The sequence below is a fragment of the Spermophilus citellus genome, assembly GCF_964194105.1.
Source record: "Spermophilus citellus genome assembly, chromosome: 17".
NCBI classification, from domain to species: domain Eukaryota; kingdom Metazoa; phylum Chordata; class Mammalia; order Rodentia; family Sciuridae; genus Spermophilus; species Spermophilus citellus.
Genome location: NC_138199.1, coordinates 61,937,841 through 61,959,183, shown reverse-complemented (window position 1 = coordinate 61,959,183; position 21,343 = coordinate 61,937,841). Strand labels below are relative to the sequence as shown.

The following is a 21,343-nucleotide window of genomic DNA, read 5'->3' as shown; positions in this document are numbered from 1 at the left end:
CGCTTGAGCCACATCCCCAGCCCAGTAGACTATTTTCATCTCTACAATTCTGATGGACATGCTGGTAAGGGTGTTTCAGAGAGGGCAACTGTTTCAGCCTGGGCAACTTGATGAGACCCTGACTCAAAATAAAATAAAAAGGGCTGGGGTTGCAACTCAGAGTTAAAGCACTTGTTCAGTATATGGGAGACCTTGGGTTCAATCCCCAGCACCAAATGTGTGTTGAATAACTCAAGAATGCAGGATTAAGAAAATGGAATAAAAATTAAAAATTGAAAATGAAAATCAAATATGGCAATTCCCTCTTATTATCATCACTAAATTAGAAAACAAATATATATGTACATATATATTTAATTTTTTTATTTTTGTGATACCAGGAATTGAACTACTATGCTATATCCCCAGCCCTTTTTATTTTTCATTTTGAGATAGAGTCTTGCTAAGTTGCTTAGGGCCTCCATAAGTTGCTAATAAGGCTATCCTACAAACCTTTAATCCTCCTGCCTCAGTTTTCCAAGATGCTGGGATTACAGGCATGTGCCACCATACCAAGCTGGATTTTACTTTTAAAAACATACTTTCTGCTAGATATGGGGGCACAAGCCTATAATCCCAGCATCTCTGGAAGCTGAGGCAGGATGATCATAAATTCAAGGCCAGCTTGGAAAATTTAGTGAGACCCTGCCTCAAAATGGAAAATAAGAAGGGCTGGGGATGTAGCTCAGTGGTCGAGTGTCTCTGAGTTCAGTCCCTGGTACCTTGGAAAAATAAAAAATAAAAATTCTGTGAGAGTTAGTTTCATTGCCAAAATAAGGAAAAAAGTGAGTTTGAAGAGGAACCAATTAAATTACACAAATTACTTTAAAATTTTCCTTTTCCTGAATATTAATCAGAGTTCTTTCTAGAACCAAACAGAAAAGAATATTTCAGAGTTAACATACTATTATTAATTTAAAATGCTTCCGGGGCTGGGGTTGTAGTTCAGTGGTAGAGTGCTTGCCTAGGATGGGTGAGGCCCTGGGTTTGATCCTCAGTACCACACTAAAATAAATAAATAAATAAACAACAAAAATTAAATTCTAAAAAAAAAAATCCTTCAGAACTTTATGTGCTGAAAAGTTTTAAAATTTTAACAAGCAATTTAAAACTCCACTATTGTAAGTTTTTATAGCTTACTCTGGCTTGTTCTCGAAGTTCATCCACAATTAAGCGATCAACTCTAGATGGGTTGGAGGTCAGCCTTGGAATTGGAGTATTGTTAGTACTGGATACTTTTTTCCCTGGATAATTCTTGGCAAGAGCTAATTCAGTCTGTAAGAAAATGTATATAATCATTAGATGCTGAATTTCCTAAATATAATTCAACTGTGAATAATATTTTTCATAGTCCTAAGAAATAAATGGAAAATTACTCCTTTAAATAAAAATCTGATTTGGTATTAAAAGGCAGTAAATATAAACCACAGTACCACAGTATCTTTCTGTTCCAATACATATAAAATAATTGAATACTCCAACAATTTAATATTGATAGAATTCATACAGGCGTGGTAGTACACGTCCATAATCCCAGCAATTTGGAAGGCTGAAGCACAAGGGTCACAAGTTCAAAACCAGCCTCAGCAACTTAGTGAGGCCCTAAATAAAAAAACAAAAAGGGCTGGGGACATGGCTCAATAGTAAAGCACCCATGGATTCAACCCCGGTACAAAAAAAAAAAAAAAAAAAGAAATAGAATTCAAAGAAACTTAACCCAATAAGAGAAACAAATATACTTCAGAGACAATATTTTTTACAAATGTACTTTTTAGTTTTCGATGGACACAATACCTTTATTTTATTTATTTTTATGTGGTGCTGAGGATGAACCCGTGCTTCACACATTCCAGGCAAGCACTCTACCACTGAGCCACAACCCCAGCCCCCAGAGACAAATTTTTAAAATTAGAATATGGATAACAGTTATTTTTAAAACTCAACCTTTAGTCTTTAAATAACCTAGATAATTCTTTATAGTTGTGAACCTAAATACTGTACATTATAGAAGAATTCAGCTTAAAAAAAAAAAGGTAAGTACTTTTTTCTTGTTACTGGAAAATGAACCCAGGTACTTTAACTACTGAGCCATATCCCCAGCCCTTTTTTATTTTGAAACTGGTTCTCACCAAGTTGCTGAGACTGGCCTCATTGAGATCCTCCTGTCTCAACCTTCAGAGTCACTGCGATTATAAACATGTGCCATCACACCTGGCAAGGCAAATATTTTTGAACTACACCAAGGTAAAGTAAAAATTGGCAGAGGAAATATACTAAATTACTCCTAAATGGATAACTCTGTTACCTTTTTTCTCTCCTTTTCTAATGCTCTCCATTGTTCATAGCACTCTTCTAGACGAATATGAAGTTCACTGGCTGGTCCACTTCGAGTTTTAATTGGTCTTTGAAATCCAAAAGTTGGCACGAAACCAGAAAAGGAATTATCACCATACATCATATCATTAAAATAAGGGTATAAATGGCTTAAGTCATCATAAGAAAACAAATCATAGGAATCCAACAGTGGAACAACTGAATGGCCAAATGGGTGGGTGGATCTTAGGGGAAACCCATTTGAACCAAGTTGTTGAAAACCCTGATTATGCCTTAAATCTCCCATCATATAATTATTAGAAAAGCATGATGCCTGTGTGCGATTCACACGGCTATTAATATTGCTGTCTCCACTTCCTTGTCGGTGGCTATTAAAATGACCCTGTGACTCCAATAGATCTTGATATGTGTTTTGAGATAAGCCATCTAAATGCTTTGGACCTTCCTCAGGATCATAATGTCCACTCTGGGGCTTGGCTTGAAAATTATGTTTACATTTTCAATGATCCCATACTGCTGAGCTGAATAATTATCACAAAATCCATTTGGCTGCTTTATTTTTTTATCTGTAACCGATTCAAAGAGATTTTCTTCTCCAGTCTTTGTCAGTCCTTCCATGTGATTGACAGATTGAATTCTTTCTGCACCATTGTAACTGAAATCAAAACTAGAAAATGCTGAAGGGTTTTCTTGGCAATACTTCTGAAATAAATTGCTATTTGGGGTTAAATTTGTGGATGATAGCTGGGGGAAATCTGAAGAATGGTTAGAACCTTTTGAAGCTGCACTTAAATGACTATTTAATTTCATCAAGTTACCTTGATTTCTATAAGGAACAGGAGTGTTATTTTTTGTTTGAATATTCATCCAAGTTGGTCTGTTTAAATTGATACCTCCTGAAGATGTTGCTGAGTTTGATAATAAATTCACTGATTTAAAATACTCAGAATTTGGGGGATCAGGCTTAGCAAATTGTTGCTTTTCTGTGACATTAGCAAAATCATTATTAGCTGGACAAGCTGTGTGAGGTTTTAGTCCATACTCTGATTTTAAGCCAAAATCAGCTGTGAATGCTGCTGCTTCCTTTGCAAACTGTTTTTCAGTTAAATGTGGTGTGGTTTTTGGAAATGTGAAATTCTGCTGGTCAGGCATTGTCTCCTCCATTTTTTTCTGATTTGCTGGTTTAACCTGAAATAACTTTGTATAGGCATCTGCTTCTACAGTTGGTGTTTCCGGTGTGCCATTGGCTAATTTTTTACCATCCTGGACACTAAAATTTGAACATTTACTAAGCTTAGCCTTGTTAGGATGAGCATATTCTGGGTATCTACAATAATCTGCATTTTCATTGTATCTATTAAATTGGGAAAGAAATATCTCTGCTCTTTTTTGTTGTAATGGTGCTTCAAGACCTTTAGCACATATTTTCTCTCTTCCATAAGGGTAAGTACCAATTCCTGATTCTTTCATGATATCAGACAGACCAGTTTGTGGTGTAAAACAGTTTTTGATAAATGGATATTCTTGGAATGTTGCCTTAGCTGTATCATTTGTCTGAATATTGTAACAGTTAGAATGATCACTTCTTGAGGGGTATATCCATTGTTCTTCAAGGTCTAATCCAGTAAATCCATGATAAAGTTCATCTATTTTTTGTTGTGGTGTGAGATTACTATTATGCAAGTTTCTATTGCTTTTCCACTGCTGACACAGATTCACCACTATAAAAGGCTTGCTGAGAGATAGCTGTATCTATTGGCCTTTTGGTTTCTGTCAAGAGATCATGGTGATCTACAAATCTGCTTGTGTTCATTGGCCAAACTGACTTTAAGTTGGTCGAGCAGGTCCTAGAACAAGTAAATATATTTAATTACAACTTAAGTTTTAAAGACTATTTTCTCAGGGAAAAAGGCAGGAAAAACTCTCATAAACATTTATCTTCCCCCTACCCTCACCATTTTCAAATATTTTCCAACCCTGCCTTAAAAGCTGCCATAAACTCCAAATAATTAACATGTGAAATACGCTATATGCTCTATAAATATTCATGCTCCAAATAAAGTTATATCTATCAACGACAGACCACATATGTCAGAGATTAAGATTATAATAGAGCTAAAAAGTTCCTACTGCTTAGTGACATGTCAGAACCATTATAACATCCCCATAGCACAAGACATTACTCACATATTTGTGGCATTGCTATAAACAAACCAACTGTACCACCACCAGTCACATAAAAGCACAGTGCATTTATCATGCACATTATAAAACTAGACAGTGATGGTGTCTTTGACTGGTTTGTGTGTTCATTCTTCTATGCCTTTTATTGTCTTTTATTGTTATTTAGAGTGTTATACCACAAGCAGCCTCTATATTTTGTGGTTACAATGTCTATTGATTGCATAGGCCATGTTGAGTGAGTAACCTATACCATCTAGAGGGTGTGTAGGCACACTCTATGATTATTTACACGAAGGTGATATAGCAACATATTTCTCAGAACCTGTCCTCATCCTTAAGCAACACGTGACTGTATGCATTTTAATCTTTTGTTGTTGTTGTTGTTGTTTTGGTACTGAGGATTGAACCCAGGGATACTCAACCACTGAGCCACATCCCCAGCCCTTTTTTTATATTTTATTTAGAGACAGGATTTTGCTGAGTTACTAAATGCTTCACTAAGTTGCTGAGGCAGGCTTCAAACTTGCAATCCTCCTGCTTCAGCCTCCTGAGCTGCTCGGATGCATTTTAATCTTTTTTTTTTTTTTTTTTTTTTGGTACCAGGGATTGAACTCAGGGGGGCATTCAACTCCTAAGCCACCGCTCCACCCCTATTTTGTATTTTATTTAGAGATAGGGTCTCACTGAGTTGCATAGCACCTCACTTTTCCTGAGGTTGGCTTTGAACTCTCGATTCTCCTATCTCAGCCTCCCAAGTCACTGGGATTACAGATGTGCGCCACCATGCTCAGCACATTTTAACCTTTTTTTTTTTTTTTGGTGCTGGGGATTGAACCCAGGGCCTTGTGCATGCGAGGTAAGCACTCTACCAACTGAGCTATATCCCCAGCCCCTCATTTTAATCTTAGTATGTCTTCACTGTACTTTCCCAAGAGGCCTACTGCTGGCAACTTCAATGTCTTAGATGAACTATTTATCTATGGTAATCTAGTATTTTGTAATGAAAACAGATGTGTTTTGCTGTAATTATTTTTGAAATTAAAACAATTTAGTTGGGCTGGGATTGTAGCTCAGTGGTAAGAGTGCTTGCCTAGCACGCATGATGCACTGGGTTCGACCCTCAGCACCACATAAAAATAAATAAAGATATTGTGTCCAACTAAAAAAAAATTTAGTTGACCTTGCATGCACAAGGTCCTGGGTTCAATCCCCAGCACCACAGAAAAAAAATTTAGTTGATTACATATGTGAAGGATATTTCCCTATTTATGAATAAATTGGACAATATGGCTTCCACACTCAAATAAAACAATTATAACATACTTAAAAGGCTTCTACCACATGAATAAAACTCATGTATTTCTTCAATGAGTAATGAGTTTTATTCTTTGTGATATATACATATATTATACACACACACACATAAGCAACATGTGACTGTATACATTTTAATCTTAGTATGTCTTTACAGTACACATACACACACACGTCTTTTTTTGGTACTAGGGTTGAGATTGAGGGGCACTTGTTTAACCACTGAGCCACATCCCTAGCCTTTTTGTTATTTTGTTTTTAAAATTTTTTTCTTTTAATATTTTTTAAATTGTCAATAGACCTTTATTTAATTTATTTATATGTGGTGCTGAGAATCGAACCCAGGGCCTCGCAAGCACTCTACGTCCTAGCTACAACTCCAGCCCTTAATTTGTTATTTTGAGACAAGGTCTCACTAAGTTGCTTAGGGCCTTGCTAAATTGCTGAGACTGGACTTGAACTTGTGATTCTTCTGCCTCAGCCTCCCAAGCCCACTGGGATTACAGGTGTGTACCACTATACCCAGCTGGAATTTATATTCTTTTTTTTTTTGAGAGAGAGAGAGAGAGAGAGAGAGAGAGAGAGAGAGAGAGAGAATTTTAATTTTTATTTTTTAGTTCTCGGCGGACACAACATCTTTGTTTGTATGTGGTGCTGAGGATCGAACCCGGGCCCCACGCATGCCAGGCGAGCGCGCTACCGCTTGAGCCACATCCCCAGCCCCATGGAATTTATATTCTTTAAGCCAAACTTTTGCTCATGAATTCAAGGGAAATAGCTCTGAATTATATAAGAATAATTTTTTCAAGTGAAAGTTCTTAAGCAAATTGAACCTAAGACTGAATTTTCAATTGTATGGCAAGTATTTTAGCAAAATCAAGCCTTCTAGAAACAAATATTTGAATTAAGAAGTCTACAGTCAGGGGCTGGAGTTATAGCTCAGTGGTAGAGGGCTTGTCTAGCATGTGTGAGGCACTGGGTTCAATCTCAGCACCACATAAAAATGAATAAATAAAGGCACTGTGTCCATATACAAATTAAAAAATATTTTTAAAAAAGAAGTCTACAGTCAGAGGATTATTAAATAAATATTAAAGTTAATAATAGAGTAACCTAGTATATGTGAATTTAAAAATTATTGTACAATACAAAGGTATATAACATACTAACCCTTCAGCAAAATATGGCTGTGACTTATCTTGTTCTTCCAAAATGTTAGACACAAGTCCATATAAGTCTGTTTCACTGCCATAGTCATTTCTTTCAGTTTGAATCCTAAAAATAAATAATCATATGTAAACTATTTTATTCATGTTAAAATACAGCATGTTGATTTCTCCTTCCAGACATATTCTATCATAATTTTTATAAGATATTTGGTCTGACTCTATATCATTATTTCAAATAAGGGGGGAACAGAGCTCAAGAATATATTCTACTTTGGCATGGTGTCTATCCTACATAAATATTTCTCCTTCATTTCAAATTCTACATCTAGTTCACAATGTATGCTTACCTCTTATTTCTCCATAAACATACAATTCTCTGACTTATAGTATTGTAGACATAGTACCACAGCTGCTCCTGAAAGCATGTCTAGTCCTCTTATACATCATTCCGTCAACATTTGCTTAGTTTCTTAATTTGGATTTGAAAAATCATATTAACCTGCTGCTCTATTTTTGTGATTCTTTATATTGGACAAAAAAGTGAGATGTGATATGATCATCCTAGATTCCAGGGTGATTTTGCAGCTGACCCTTATGTATAACAGATTTTAGGATTATCCTTAAATCTTTGCCAAAGTAGTTGGAGTCCTATGTCCCTTGAAATCCCACCAGTAATCAATATTCTAATTCAAAATATAAAAACCATAAGGTCATAGAAAACTGGTATATTTAACTTCTTATGGTTTTTGGATAATTCTTTCCTTGAAATAATACTTTGTTTTAAAATGTTACTTCTTGCTTTTTGTGATTTATTTCCAACATTTCAAAGTATTGGGATATTTTAGAAATAAAAACACCTTATTTTTGCCTAACACTCAAATATTTAATTGATCTTCATAACATCAGAAGGGTAGGTAATAGGGCTGGGGCTGTAGGTCAGTGGCAGAGTGCTTGTCTAACGTGTGAGGCACTGGGTTTGATCCTCAGCACCACATTTAAAAAAATAATAATAAAGGCATTCTGTCCATCTACAACTACAAAAAAATTTTTAAAAATAAAAAATGTAGGCATTAGTAATCATTCAATTATTACTGTTTGAATGGATGATCATTAGAAGATATTAAGAAACCTGATTTTTGCAAGGCTCTATTACTTGCCAAACTATACACTTGCTAAACAAACTGTCTGCCATCAAGTCTAATACTTTTTTTCCTAATAAATTGTTATTTCACAAAAATTCAACATAAAAGCTTTTTTGAATAATAATGTATTAGGACATATCTAGGAAAATATTCAATGCTATACGTATCAAACTGTTAAAAAAGTGTTATTGGGGTGAGGATAGGATTAAGGTGAACTTTCACTTTTCCTGATATATATTTCTGTAAAGTTTGAATTCCTCAATAGCATGTATCAACCTAAAAATATTTTTGGAGCTGGGTATTGTGATGCATACCTGTAATCCCAGCAACTTGGGAGATGAGGCAGAAGTATTACAAGTTCGAGGCCAGCCTCAGCAATTTAGCAAAGCCCTAAGCAAAAATATTTTTGGAGCTGGGCATTGTTGATGCACACTTGTAATCCCAGCAACTTGGGAGAATGAGGCAGAACGATTATAAGAGACCCTAAGCAATTTAGTGAGACCCTGTCTCAAAATAAAAAATAAAAAGGGGCACTGGGGTTGTGGCTCAATGGTAGAACTCTTGCCTGGCATGTGTGAGGCCCTGGGTTAGATCCTCAACACCACATAAAAATAAACAAAGTAAAAAATTCATTTTTTTAAGAGAGAGAGAGAGAGAGAGAGAGAGAGAGAGAGAGAGGGAATTTTTAATATTTATTTTTTGTTCTCGGCAGACACAACATCTTTGTTGGTATGTGGTGCTGAGGATCCAACCCAGGCCGCACGCATGCCAGGCGAGCGCGCTACCGCTTGAGCCACATCCCCAGCCCCAAAGTAAAAAATTCATTGGCTGGGCTGGGGATGTGGCTCAAGCGGTAGCATGCTCGCCTGGCATGCATGCGGCCCGGGTTCTATCCTCAGCACCACATACAAACAAAGATGTTGTGTCTGCCGAAAACTAAAAAATAAATATTAAAATATTTAAAAAAATTCATTGGCAACAACAAAAAAATTTAAATAGATAAAAATAAAAAGGACAGGGGATGTGGTTCAGCGGTAAAGTATCCCTGGGTTAAAGCCTCAGTACCAAAAAAAAAAAAAATATATATATATTATATATCTGTATACATATGGAGAATTAATTATTATATATGCTTTCTAATAAAATCATCAGAGAATTTATCATAAATTTTAAATTTTAACATTTTTTAATTAATAAGATTCAAAAGTAACTCTTATTTGTTAAATTATAACAGCTGCCTTATAATTAAATAAAGTTGAATGTCATTCCCTTAAATTTCTCTTTTCAACAGGCTCCCATCCACCCTCTTTTTTTAACCCTCACTATACTAGCAGTGACTAGTATGTCACGTCATTATCATTATGATTGTAATATTATAAACTCAGGTAAAATACTTGCCATGTTAATTCTAGTATCCCCAGTAGAAGACTCTGTCACATAGAGTAGTTCCTTATTATTTATAGAATATAATCAAAAAACAATCTTAAAATTTTGTTTGGTAAAACCCTGTTTGTTATACATTAGTGAAGGAAAAAAATTACTGAAAATGTAGAAGTGAATAACAAAAATCTAAAACTTTTAACTCTTTATTTTTTTTTTTGGTACTGGGGATTGAACTCAGGGGCACTCAACCACTGAGCCATATCCCCAGCCCTATTTTGTATTTTATTTAGAGTCAGGGTCTCACGAGTTGCTTAGCATCTTGCCATTGCTGAATTTGGCTTAACTCATCTTTAGAAAAAGGAGTTTAAAATTTATTTACTAAAGATTCTCTCTAATAAACTTTACAAGTGATAAACTAAAACATAAATAAATACAAGGCATTTTAGACTTTCCTAAAAGTTTGATAAACATAAAAGTATAATGTCTCAACATTAAAATGCTTATTATGTATGGAACAGAAAGCTAATTACACCTTTGTTCCTGTGTAATAAAAAGAAACAACACATTTAGCTTGAGAAATCTAACTTATTAATTTACCTGTTCTTTACATTGATCTGGGAATTAGAAGATTGTTTAATATCATCTCCATAAGTAGACCATGGTGCATAGAAAAGTGAAGAATCTATAGAACTTGCATATTCTGTGGATGAAGAAAGTGGAGTGTAGGTCTGCCTTAGGTCTATATTGTCTTCATTCTGAAATTTTAAAGAAAAGTTTGTATATTAGACACATCAAAACTTTGTTTATAGCCTTGTATGATGGTGCATTCTCAGCTACCTGGGATGAGGCAGGATGATTGCAAGTTGGAGATTGGCCTGGGCAATTTAGCAAGACCCCGTTTCAAAAAAAACAGTAAAAGGACTGGGAATGTGCTCAGTAGTACAGCATTTGCCTAGCATATATGAGACTATGGGTTTAATCCCTAATCCCAAGTACTACAACAATAACCAAAAAAAAAAAAAAAAAGGAAAGAAAGAAAGAAAAAGCCCCAACATTGTTTATTATAGAAGAATTTAGAATAACACAGGTTAAGAGTCTGGAGAATTACTTTCAAATCTAGACCTAGCTACTTAACCTTACTTTAAAAGTATTTTTTAAAATATTTTTTAGGTGTAGATGGACACAATACAATGCCTTTATTTATTTATTTTTTTATGTGGTGCTGAGGATCGAACCTGGGTCCCACCTGCGCTGAGCCACAATCCCAGCCCTTAACCTTACTTTATACCAGACATTGGTGAACTTTTTCTGTAAAAGGCCAAAAGAGTAATAATTCTGGATTTGCTGGTAAGATTTCAGTTGAAATTCATTAACTTCGTTATTCTAGCACAGACTATATATTAGCAAATATATAGTTGCAATAAAACTTTATAGAAATGTGTACTGGTCAGATCTGTAGATGATACTATATTATTTTAAATAAACCATACAAATTTTATCTCAATGCTTCCAATCTGTGAAAGATGTACATTTATAGAGAATTTTTTGAGTTTCAAAGAAATTATACATACACTATTATATTTAGTTAACCTTGTGACATTAGTATTATTTTTATTTCAAAAACAAGGAAACTATGGCAACAAGTTATTCAACCAATATAGGATAAAAATAAACCAAAACTCTAATTCTTCTTACTTTCAGTCAAGGATCTTTTATATAGCTATCTTTACTTTTTGGCTTACTTTTTATATCCAAGAGATATTGTAAAAATGAAGTCATAAATAAAATGTCATGATTTCTACAGAAATTTTAATGCTCAATTAGAAGAAAAATTCTCTACAAACTCATTTTTCTTTTTCCAGTCAACTGAGTAAGAAGATAAAAAGTTTGGATTTTAAAAGTTTAATAAATTATTTAAAATTCTGCCTCCTTCCAAAAGGTATTAAGTGCTGTGAAAATAATTTAAAATTCAATGAATTTATCAGGCAACAAGCAAAAAAAACTGCTTCATTACAAAAGTTTGGCTGGGCAGGCACAGTGGCACATGCCTATAAACTCAATGATTTAAGAGGCTGAGGCGAAAGGATCTTAAGTTTGAGGCCAGCCTCAGCAACTTACTGAGGCCCTAAAACTTAGACCCTATCCCAAAAAGAAAAAAAAAATAAAAAAATTAAAAAGGTCTGGGGATATGGCTCAGTGTTTCAATCCCTAGTACAGGGGAGGAAAAGTCTGAAAGTAGACTGGGGATGCAGCCCAGTGTACAGCACTTGCCTACCTACCTAGCATGGGCAAGGTATTGGGTTTAATCCCCAGTGCTGCAAAAAAGGAAAGGAGGAAAAAAAAAAAGTCTGAAAGAACAGATTCACAATTTTTTAAATATTTTTTTTTAGTTGTAGATTGACACAATACTTGTTTATTTTTATGTGGTGCCAGGGATCTAACCCAGTGCCTCACGCATTCTAGGCAAGTACTTTACTACTGAGCCACAACCTGGCCCCAGATTTATAATTTTTAACTCCTTAAACAAGGGAATAGTAAAACTTGAGATGTAATATCTACATCCTGACATAAACAAGATGGAAACAGTATTTTCTTATTCAGAAGTAATATAATTCTGGCTAAAAATGTGTTGATGTGATGCAGGGGTGTTTTGGGTACTAGGGACTGAAGGTGAGGCCTTTGTACACACTTTGCCACTGAGTTCCCAGCCACTATATGTTACTTTATTTTTTCTAAGAGGTGTTGTCCAGGTCGGCCTTGAACTCCAGGGCTCATGTGAGCCTCCTTCTCTACCTCTTGAATAGCTGGGATTACAAGAACATACCACTGCATGTGGTTAAAAATATTTTAAGTTGTTTTTAGTCTAATCAAAATTTATACAAGGAGAAAAGACACATTTATTAATCAAGGTATTTTAAATTTTGCGGGGCTGGGGTTGTGGCACAGTAGTAGAGTGCTCACCTATAGCCTGTGCAAGGACCTGGGTTTGGTTGTCAGCACCACATAAAAAATAAATAAATAAAATACAAAAGGTATTGTCGGGGGCTGGGGATGTGGCTCAAGCATAGCACGCTCGCCTGGCACGTGTGCAGCCCGGGTTCGATCCTCAGCACCACATACAAAGATGTTGTGTCTGCCGAAAACTAAAAAAAATATATATATATATATATATATTAAAATTCTCTCTCTTTAAAAAAAAAAAAAGGTATTGTGGGGCTGGAGTTGTGGCTCAGTGGTAAAGCAATTGCCTTGCACATTCGAGACCCTGGGTTCGATCCTCAGCACCACATTAAAAATAAATAAGTGAAATAAAGGTATTGTGTCCAACTACAACTAAAAAATATTTTTTAAAAAAGGTACCATGTCCAACTACAACTAAGAAATAAATATTAAAAATAAATAAATAAATAAAACTAAAGATATTGTGTCCATCTACAACTAAACTCCTTTATCTCTTTATCATAGGCCTATTTGGAATCTTTTTTAGTGGTTATTTGTCAAAAGTGACATAAATACTTGCTTATCATTTTGAAACAGTTACTTAAGTGTTAGGGAAGTAGCTCCCTGGTAGAATGCTTGCTTAGCCTAGCATGAGCAAGGCCTTGGGTTCTTCTTACATACATCTTTTAAAAAAATGTTTTTTAACTTAAAAATGGGTCAGGTACAGGTGCACACTTGTAATCCCTAGTGATGCTGAGGCAGGAGTACCAAAAGTAAGAGGCGAGTCTCACCAAGTGAGCAAGAACCTGCATCAAAAAAAAGCGGGGAGGGCCAAGAAGTGGTAGAGTGCTCCCCTGGGTTCAATCTGCAGTTCTGCAAATGAATGAATGAATGAACAAAAAAAAGACAAACAAGTAAATATGAATAGTTGTTTAAACAAATGGAGCATCTTCAGTTTGTGTAATAGCAAATAAGATAAAAAGTGTTTGGAAATATATGTATTTCCAATATATATATATATATATATATATATATATATATATATATATATTAGCAGAAATGAAGTTTTGTTAAAGTGGGCTTATAAATATGGCAATGATAACAATAATAATGATAGCTACACTTATGTGTACTTATCTTCTGATTGGCCTTGAGTTAATTCCTTAACATATTTTAGCTGTATGGAATTAAATATATTTTGTAAGTATTCCTTCAAGTACATTTTATATTGTGAAACATTCTGGGGCTGGGGATTTGGTTCAGTGGTAAAGCGTGTGCTTAACACACACAAGGCTCTGGGTTCGAGCCCAACACCTCCAAAAAATGGGGGAGGGGAGAGGAGTATATAAGTTCTGAAAGTTAGAAAAGTTAAATCCTTGGGGCTGGGGATGTGGCTCAAGCAGTAGAGCGCTCGCCTGGCATGCGTGCGGCCCGGGTTCAATCCTCAGCACCACATACAAAGATATTGTGTGTCCGCCGAAAACTAAAAAATATTTAAAAAAAAAAAAGAAGAGTTAAATCCTTTTAAAAGAATATTTAACTTTTGTATTCTTGGATAAAACAAGGAAATAAGATAATGTGGATTTAAACATAATTCTATTTGAAATATTTGAATCCTTTTCAGTTAAAATATTTACTGAAAATATGTAAATATTTGGGGTGGACATATTAGGATAACTGTAAAATGTATCACTTTATATCACTGATATACTTCAAATAGTTCATTGAAATTAAATCCTAGTAAAATTTAATAGAATTGTAAACTTTACAGAGAGCAGCAGAAGTCTGGAGCTAGGTTCCACTTGGGGTTTGTCATTTAGGACAAAAATCTGTGCCTCAGTTTCTCAATCTGTACAGTGGGCATAATACTATATAAAGTTGTAATGTGGGTTAAATAATTTTGATATATTGTTATAATTCAAAGTATAACAATACCAACATTGATGTCCCAGTTAAATAATTTCAAATGAACATGACTTATATTACCCTAAGCCTTATTTAATACATTAACAAAAATAAATGTCATAGCATTTAACTAAGGACACTGTCAAAACCGAAGAATAAAGAAAAATTCACCTTTAAATGATTAAAACTATGTTTGAAATGAGAAATATATTTGCAATACATTATTTTTATTGTTGGTGGACACACAATATCTTTATTTCATTTTTATATGGGGCTGAGGCTCGAACCCAATGCTTGACGCGTGCTAGGCGAGCATTCTATCACTGAGCCACAACCCTAGCCCTGCAATAAATTCTTTGAAATTAAAAATGTATACTTTGGTCTTAGTAAGTATGAACTCATTTCTGATGTCATGTTATACTGAAGACAAGATGGAAACAAGAGTCAATAAAAAATCTTATTCCTGACCTTATTTTCAAAGTTAAGTAGGAACTGGGCACGGTGGTGCCTGCCTGAAACCCCAACAGCTTAGGAGGCTGAGGCAGGAGATTGCAAAATCAAAGCCAGCTCAGAGGCCCTAAGCAATTTAGCAAGAAAAAATAAAACTGGCTAGGATGTGTCTCTGTGGCAAAATGCCCTTGGGTTCAATCCCTGCTTAAAAAATAAAAATAAAAAATAGACACCTAAGTATGTATTCTTGCATATTTAAAATGTTGTAACCGGCTTTCTGGTCCTAACTGTGGAGCCATTTAAACACCCATGAATCATCCTGGGTGCATGAATTTGATTTAGAATGAATTGTCTAACCAAGGGTTGGGGTTATTAATGGACCTGCGATTTGTAGCAATCATAGAAGGAAGTGGAGCAGTCAACATCACGCTGTTGAATACATCAGATAATCTGCTGCTGGTGTCGACAGTGAGGTTCCAGCAGCGATTCGCACCTCCACGGAACGCTACTTTAGGCTGCAGAAAACAAGGACATGGGAGAAAGTCATCACGCAGCGCAAAGCCAGGCCTAAACGGCCAGATGACTGTTCCATCTGGATTCTTCAACTAACTCAATTCCAAACGCTCTCAAGGAACACGAAGGTGCCCCAGCTCTGTCCCCGGGATTCCCCCTCACCCTCCCGCCCCCCGTGTGCCAGTCCCGCTGCGCCGCACCGACAACCCTCACAGGCCCACGACGCCAGCCTGCCCCAGCGTCTGTGCCACCCGACGGGTTCAAGGCGTCAGCGCTAGGTCACCACCAGGGCCCCGCCAGGGCATCGTAGCGACCCCGGACCCAGTCTGCCAGTCCACTCAGCCCGCGCAGGGACTCCTCGCCGCGGCCAACCCTGTCGCCCGGACCCCCCCCCCCCGCCCGCCCGCTCGCCGGCACAGACCCGGCGCCCCGTAGGTGCTCCTCACAAGCGACCCACCCTCTCCCGGTGGTCCCTGCCTCCTTAAAGAACCACACTTGGGGACGCGCCAGCCCGTCAGCTTCTCCTGCCGTCGCCATCCTCCAAGCCTGGCCGCCCCCACATCCCTGGGAGCCCGGCCCGTCACCACCTCAAATCCCTCCCTCAGGCCTTGGGGGTGAGGGGGAGGGCAGGTGTCTCCGTCTCTCACCTCCATGGGGACCCCCCAGCCCCTCCTGGACTAGGTACGGCTCCTGGGGTACGGGGTGAGGGAGGGCGTCGAGGCCCGGCTCCCTCAGCCTGCACCCCACCGCTGCCGCCCCGGGCGCTGCCTGGAGCCGGTCTGTGGGGGGGGCCGGAGCCGGGAGGGTGGGGCGGGGAAGAGGCCGTTACATTGCCTGCCCCGGGCTCGCGACCCGGCACGCGACCCCGCACCGGCCGGCCGCGCCCCGCCCCCTCCTGTGAGGCTCACTTCTCGCCCTGCACCCCTCATTGGCCCGCTGCCCAGCCAATGGGCACCCGCCTCCAGGGGCTGTTACCCGCCGGAGACAGGGTTGAGAAGGGGCGGTTAGCCGACCTCTCTTTCCTGCAGCTTCTGAGCTTTTCCCGCTCAAAGTAAACGTGTTCCGGATTGGCCGGTATGGACAAGCACCAGCCCGATGATTGGCTGACGAGGCAGAGCCGGGAGCGGGTCTACTGTTGGAGAAGTGGTGGTGGTGCTCGGAAGATTTGAGAAGGTGCGCAGCAACTGGCTGATAATCCTACAGCTATCCGCTGCACGCCCTATGCCAACATTTTCGTTTGTGCTCCTTGGTCCCTCCCCTAGTTCCCAGAATCCTTTGGAGCGGCCCAGAGACTTAACAGACCTTGTATCCGTTTCAGGGGGTGAGGAACCCTACTTGTGGAGTTGGGTGTTGGGAGACCTGCTTCTGAGAGCCGCCCTCTGTCCTAGGCCCAGGTTTTAGTGGCGGTGACAATGTTTGGGCGTTAATGTGACTCGTGAACAAAATTCACCCTGACCTTTACTTCACCCGAGAAACAAGAAGCCATTCCTGGCACCTACGAGCCGGTTCACACCCGCAGTGCGATTGGGGGTGTGATGTCTCAGAAATGCGAGGGGTGGTGTTTTTTTTTTTTTTTTTTTGTTTTTTTTTTTGTCCCCCGACAGTGCTGGGGACAGAAAGATGTTCGAGTTGAAATATTAAAGATGATAGAAGTAAATACAATGAGCACCTTTAGAATATATTTAAAAGCAAAACTTGAGAAACTCTCAAGGGAAAGATATTCTTGGTCACAAACGGAAATCGGGTAGGGCGGCAACTTATTAGCTCTTGATATTTCAAGTCTTCTTAGAAGATGTTCATGTTCAGACATAGGTAAGCTTCCCATTTGCTTGCATTCTTGAAACAACAAACCAGTGCCTTGAGTCTGTTTCTCACCAAATCAGCATCTTGACCAAACTGACCTGGTCATGGCCTCAGGCCTCATGGCAGAGGGCTGAAGGGCTGATTGGAAATCCTTTGTCTTCAGATAACTTAACTCCCTGTTTTTATTTTTATTTTTGGAGTGCTGGGGATCAAATCCAGGGCCTCATACATGCTAGGCAAACTCAGCCACTGAGCTTTACCCTCAGCTCTCCCAGTGTTTTAAAAATAAATCCCCATTTTATGGCCCATAAGAAAATCCAGAAGAGGCAGGATATCCTCAGGGTCTGCCTCTACTATCACCTTTTCTCAACCTGAGGCCTCTTTCTAGGCACTGCCCATTCATTTCAATTAGAAAAGCCGATAAAATGGCAGTCTCTGCAGCCCTCCCCACCCTTGCCCACCTACCGGGATGGCAGCCCGGGGGTCCAGTCCATTCTCCACCACTGAGAGCATTTCCACTCAGGCAGCAGCTCCTGAGGAGACTCACATGACACCTGCAGGGAGAGATGGCGGCCAGGTGAGCAGGCTCCCAACTCACCCCTGCAGCCAGAGTCCCCTCCCGGCAGGCAGCAGGTGGTAGGCCCAGCTCACCCAAACAGCCACTGAGAGGCCTCTGAGCAACACTGAAGTAAAAACTGAAAGTGGATTTTAAGGAAGGAAACGGAAGGGAAACAAGTCAGAGGCTCAATACTTGGGAAGGGAGGAGCCCCGCGTGCCACGAGTGGGTGGTTAAGGGTTCTTCACACCAAAAGCTGCCCCCAAAGCCAGTGCCTGTGGGATGGGGGCAGGGATAAGGAACCAAACGCTGATCTAGGACACGAAGGGGAGGCTTCAGCTGAAGGTGCCAAGAACCAAGGGGATCAGGACACAGAGCTCACAATTAACACTGAAAGCCGGGAATCCTGTAGCAGCTTCCCAATTCTTGTCCCCTCCAGGGTCTACCAGTTCAGCAGTGGAAAACCTAAGGGGAGCAGCACCAAAATAGAGAGAGCTCTCTTCCCACACTTCTGCTTCTCCTGGGGTGGGGGGCCAGGGATGTGTCTAAATAGACCAACAGGAGTCTGTTTACAATTTACCTCTAACCAACAAGGCACAGAGGGCGTAGTATCAGACTTCTCCAGTGGAGAATAAGAACGTGTAAAATTCTTACTGGTATAAATAGCATCTATAATCTATAGTAGAAATATATAATCTATAGTAGAAAATAGTAGACTATTTTCTTTTTTTTTTTTTTAGAAAGAGTGAGAGAGGAGAGAGAGAGAGAGAGAATTTTTTAATATTTATTTATTTATTTTTTTTTAGTTCTCGGCAGACACAACATCTTTGTTGGTATGTGGTGCTGAGGATCGAACCCGGGCCGCACGCATCCCAGGCGAGCGCGCTACCGCTTGAGCCACATCCCCAGCCCAGTAGACTATTTTCATCTCTACTATTCTGATGGACATGCTGGTAAGGGTGTTTCAGAGAGGGCAACTGGGAGGCTGCAGTATCATTGGGTATTTAACAATGAATTTGAAAAAATACAAATTGGGAATTAGGTCACTATATTGGGACAGTGGTTCCCAGGAAATTACCTAAATTTGCCTAAAACAAGTTTATAGACATTATTTTACTTTTACTTTAAAAAAAAAAAAAAACAGCTTAAACTTTTTAGCTCCTGCCAGTCTCTCTCTCCTCTTAGGAGCTCACAGGCAACAAAGTGAATTAATAAGTACCAGGGGAACATTAAAGGAAAAATTCAACCAGCTGCCATGCACTGGTTGACATTTTTTCCTCCAAGAAATGTGTGTGTGTCATTGTGATTTTATTCCACGTGAATAATCAGCAGCCATAGTTCCTCTTGGTAAGGGTGTTTCCAGTTTTGTAACAGAAATAAGTGTTCATGTACAACTTCCAAACACCATGCCTCCTAAGCAAGTTTGATTATTAGCAAAATAAGGGATGGGGAATCTGCTTGGAAGTAACCTGAATCTAGGCCAATTAGATGGGAACATGGTGGAGAAAACTATAACACCAAACTATCTCTTAAAGGAAGAATACACATAGACTGGAAGGGGACCGGAAAATAAAGGTTGCCCTACTCAAAAGGTAACCTCTGGAACAGTGATTTCCAATTAATAACTGCAGATCTTTGGAGAGCCCATCACAGCAGGAAGCCTCTGAATTCATGTGTGCACCATGCACTATTTGCAGAGCAAATAAATCCTGTCTGTGTCTCCCAAAAATATAATCACTATATCACTAATAGTAATCATATATTGAATGTGTATGCATGTTATCTCATTTAAATCTTACAGCTACTTAGAATGGAGATCTTATTCTCCCCAATTTAATAGTTGAAGAATCTGAAGCTGGAGGATAAATAACTTGCCCAAGTTCAAAAAGATAATATATTAGGGCTTTTTTTCCATATGAAAGAAATTCAACTAAAATATGCTAAATAAAAACATGACAGGGCTGGGGATGTGGCTCAAGTGGTAGCGCGCTCACCTGGCATGCGTGTGGCCCGGGTTCGATCCTCAGCACCACATACAGACAAAGATGCTGTGTCCGCCAAATACTGAAAAATAAATATTAAAGTTCTCTCTCTCTCCCTCTTTCTCACTCTCTCTCACTCTTTCTTAAAAAAAAAAAAAATGACATATCAGCTTATATAACAGGAACCCCTAAGGGTTTAAGGCTGGCTGCATCCATCACTCATTGCATCCACTCCCTGTCTACATCTCAGGTCCACTTTCCTCTGTGAGAGCTTCAGCCTTGAGAGGACTCCTCTTTTTTTTTTTTTTTTAAATTATTAGTTGTTCAAAACATTACATAGGAGAGGACTCCTCTTATCTGCAAGAATGGTCCAATTCTCCACTGCTGTGGAGGAAATGGCTCAGAGAAAGACCTTCCTCAAAAGGTCTTTGATTGGCCTGTTGGGTCACAGTTCAGGGAAGAGGAGACTCTGACTGGCTGGCCACTGTCTTGCACATATCCTGGGGTGGGGGACTTAAACCTAGCAGAATCACAGTGAGTGAAGGAGGCTCATCCCTAAAGTAAAATAAGAGTAGTACCAAAAGATTGGTCCTTGTTCCCAATGCCACTCCAGTAATGAGGACACAGTTTTAAGAAAAAAGGGAAAAAAACAGAGGGGACTCTTGTCCCAGAGGCTACATTCCAGATATGTCTGATGGGTGTGTGTGTGTGTGTGTGTGTGTGTGTGTGAGAGAGAGAGAGAGAGAGAGAGAGAGAGAGAGAGAGAGAGAGAATTCACTTGTTAATTTGGGAGATTTCTTAGATCTTCTTGAGCCATCCCCCAAGTCTGAATTACTTTATTCTTATGATTGGAGGTGTGCTCAAAGACAGATAACTGGGCCTAGGATAGAGAAAAAGAGTAATCCTGTTTCCCCTGAGATCAGGGAAGGGAAAACTAGGGAAGGGGAGAGAAAAAAACACATGCCTATTTTAAAAATAAGTCTGTGTGTGGCTGTGGTAGTACACACCCGTAATCCCAACAGCTCAGGAAGCTGAGGCAGGAGGATCATGTATTTGAAGTCAGCCTCAGCAACTTAACAAGGCCCTAAGCAACTTAACAAGACACTATCTCCAAAAAAAAAAAAAAAAAAAAAAGAAAAAAGAAAAAAAAAAGAGGAGGAGGAAGAGGAAGAGGATGGCTGGGGATGTGGCTCAGTGGTTGATGCCCTGAGTTTAATCCCTGGTACCAAAAAATAAAAAATAATAATAATAAGTCAATGTGGCAGAGCAGCAAGGGCTATATCAAAGCATGAAGTGTTACGAGAGGCTCTATTACCAAAAGACAAGGGAATGAGATGAATAATGGAGGATCAAAGACTGAAGCTAGATTGAACTAACCTTTAAAGCATAAACTCAACAGTTCTTCACAAGTTCATAGATACTATGCATCTGGAAACCTCTCAAATTCTTTTCTCTGGTTCGATAGTATTTTGCAGGCGCCTTTATTATTGTTCCAGTCACAGGGTAACATTTTTTTTCCCCATCTGGAGTCTACCTGGTGCACTCATGGTCCATTGTGAAATGTTTTGTGGAAATGTGCAATATTTATGTGCATTTGTGCATTGCCCTCTCCTGCCACTTCCTCCATCC

At 38.8% G+C, this 21,343-nt stretch overlaps 1 pseudogene across 1 annotated transcript; it reads right to left on the bottom strand.

Annotated features, from left to right (window-relative positions):
• Window positions 1-892: 892 nt before the first annotated feature.
• On the bottom strand, window positions 893-16,229 carry LOC308636367 (meiosis-specific coiled-coil domain-containing protein MEIOC-like; annotated as a pseudogene). Its single transcript has 7 exons — window positions 15,961-16,229; window positions 15,242-15,375; window positions 10,163-10,320; window positions 7,042-7,146; window positions 2,345-4,220; window positions 1,180-1,314; window positions 893-904 (listed from the first exon to the last, which is right to left on the bottom strand). The product of its transcript is annotated as a meiosis-specific coiled-coil domain-containing protein MEIOC-like (transcript).
• Between the last annotated feature and the right edge of the window lie 5,114 nt (window positions 16,230-21,343).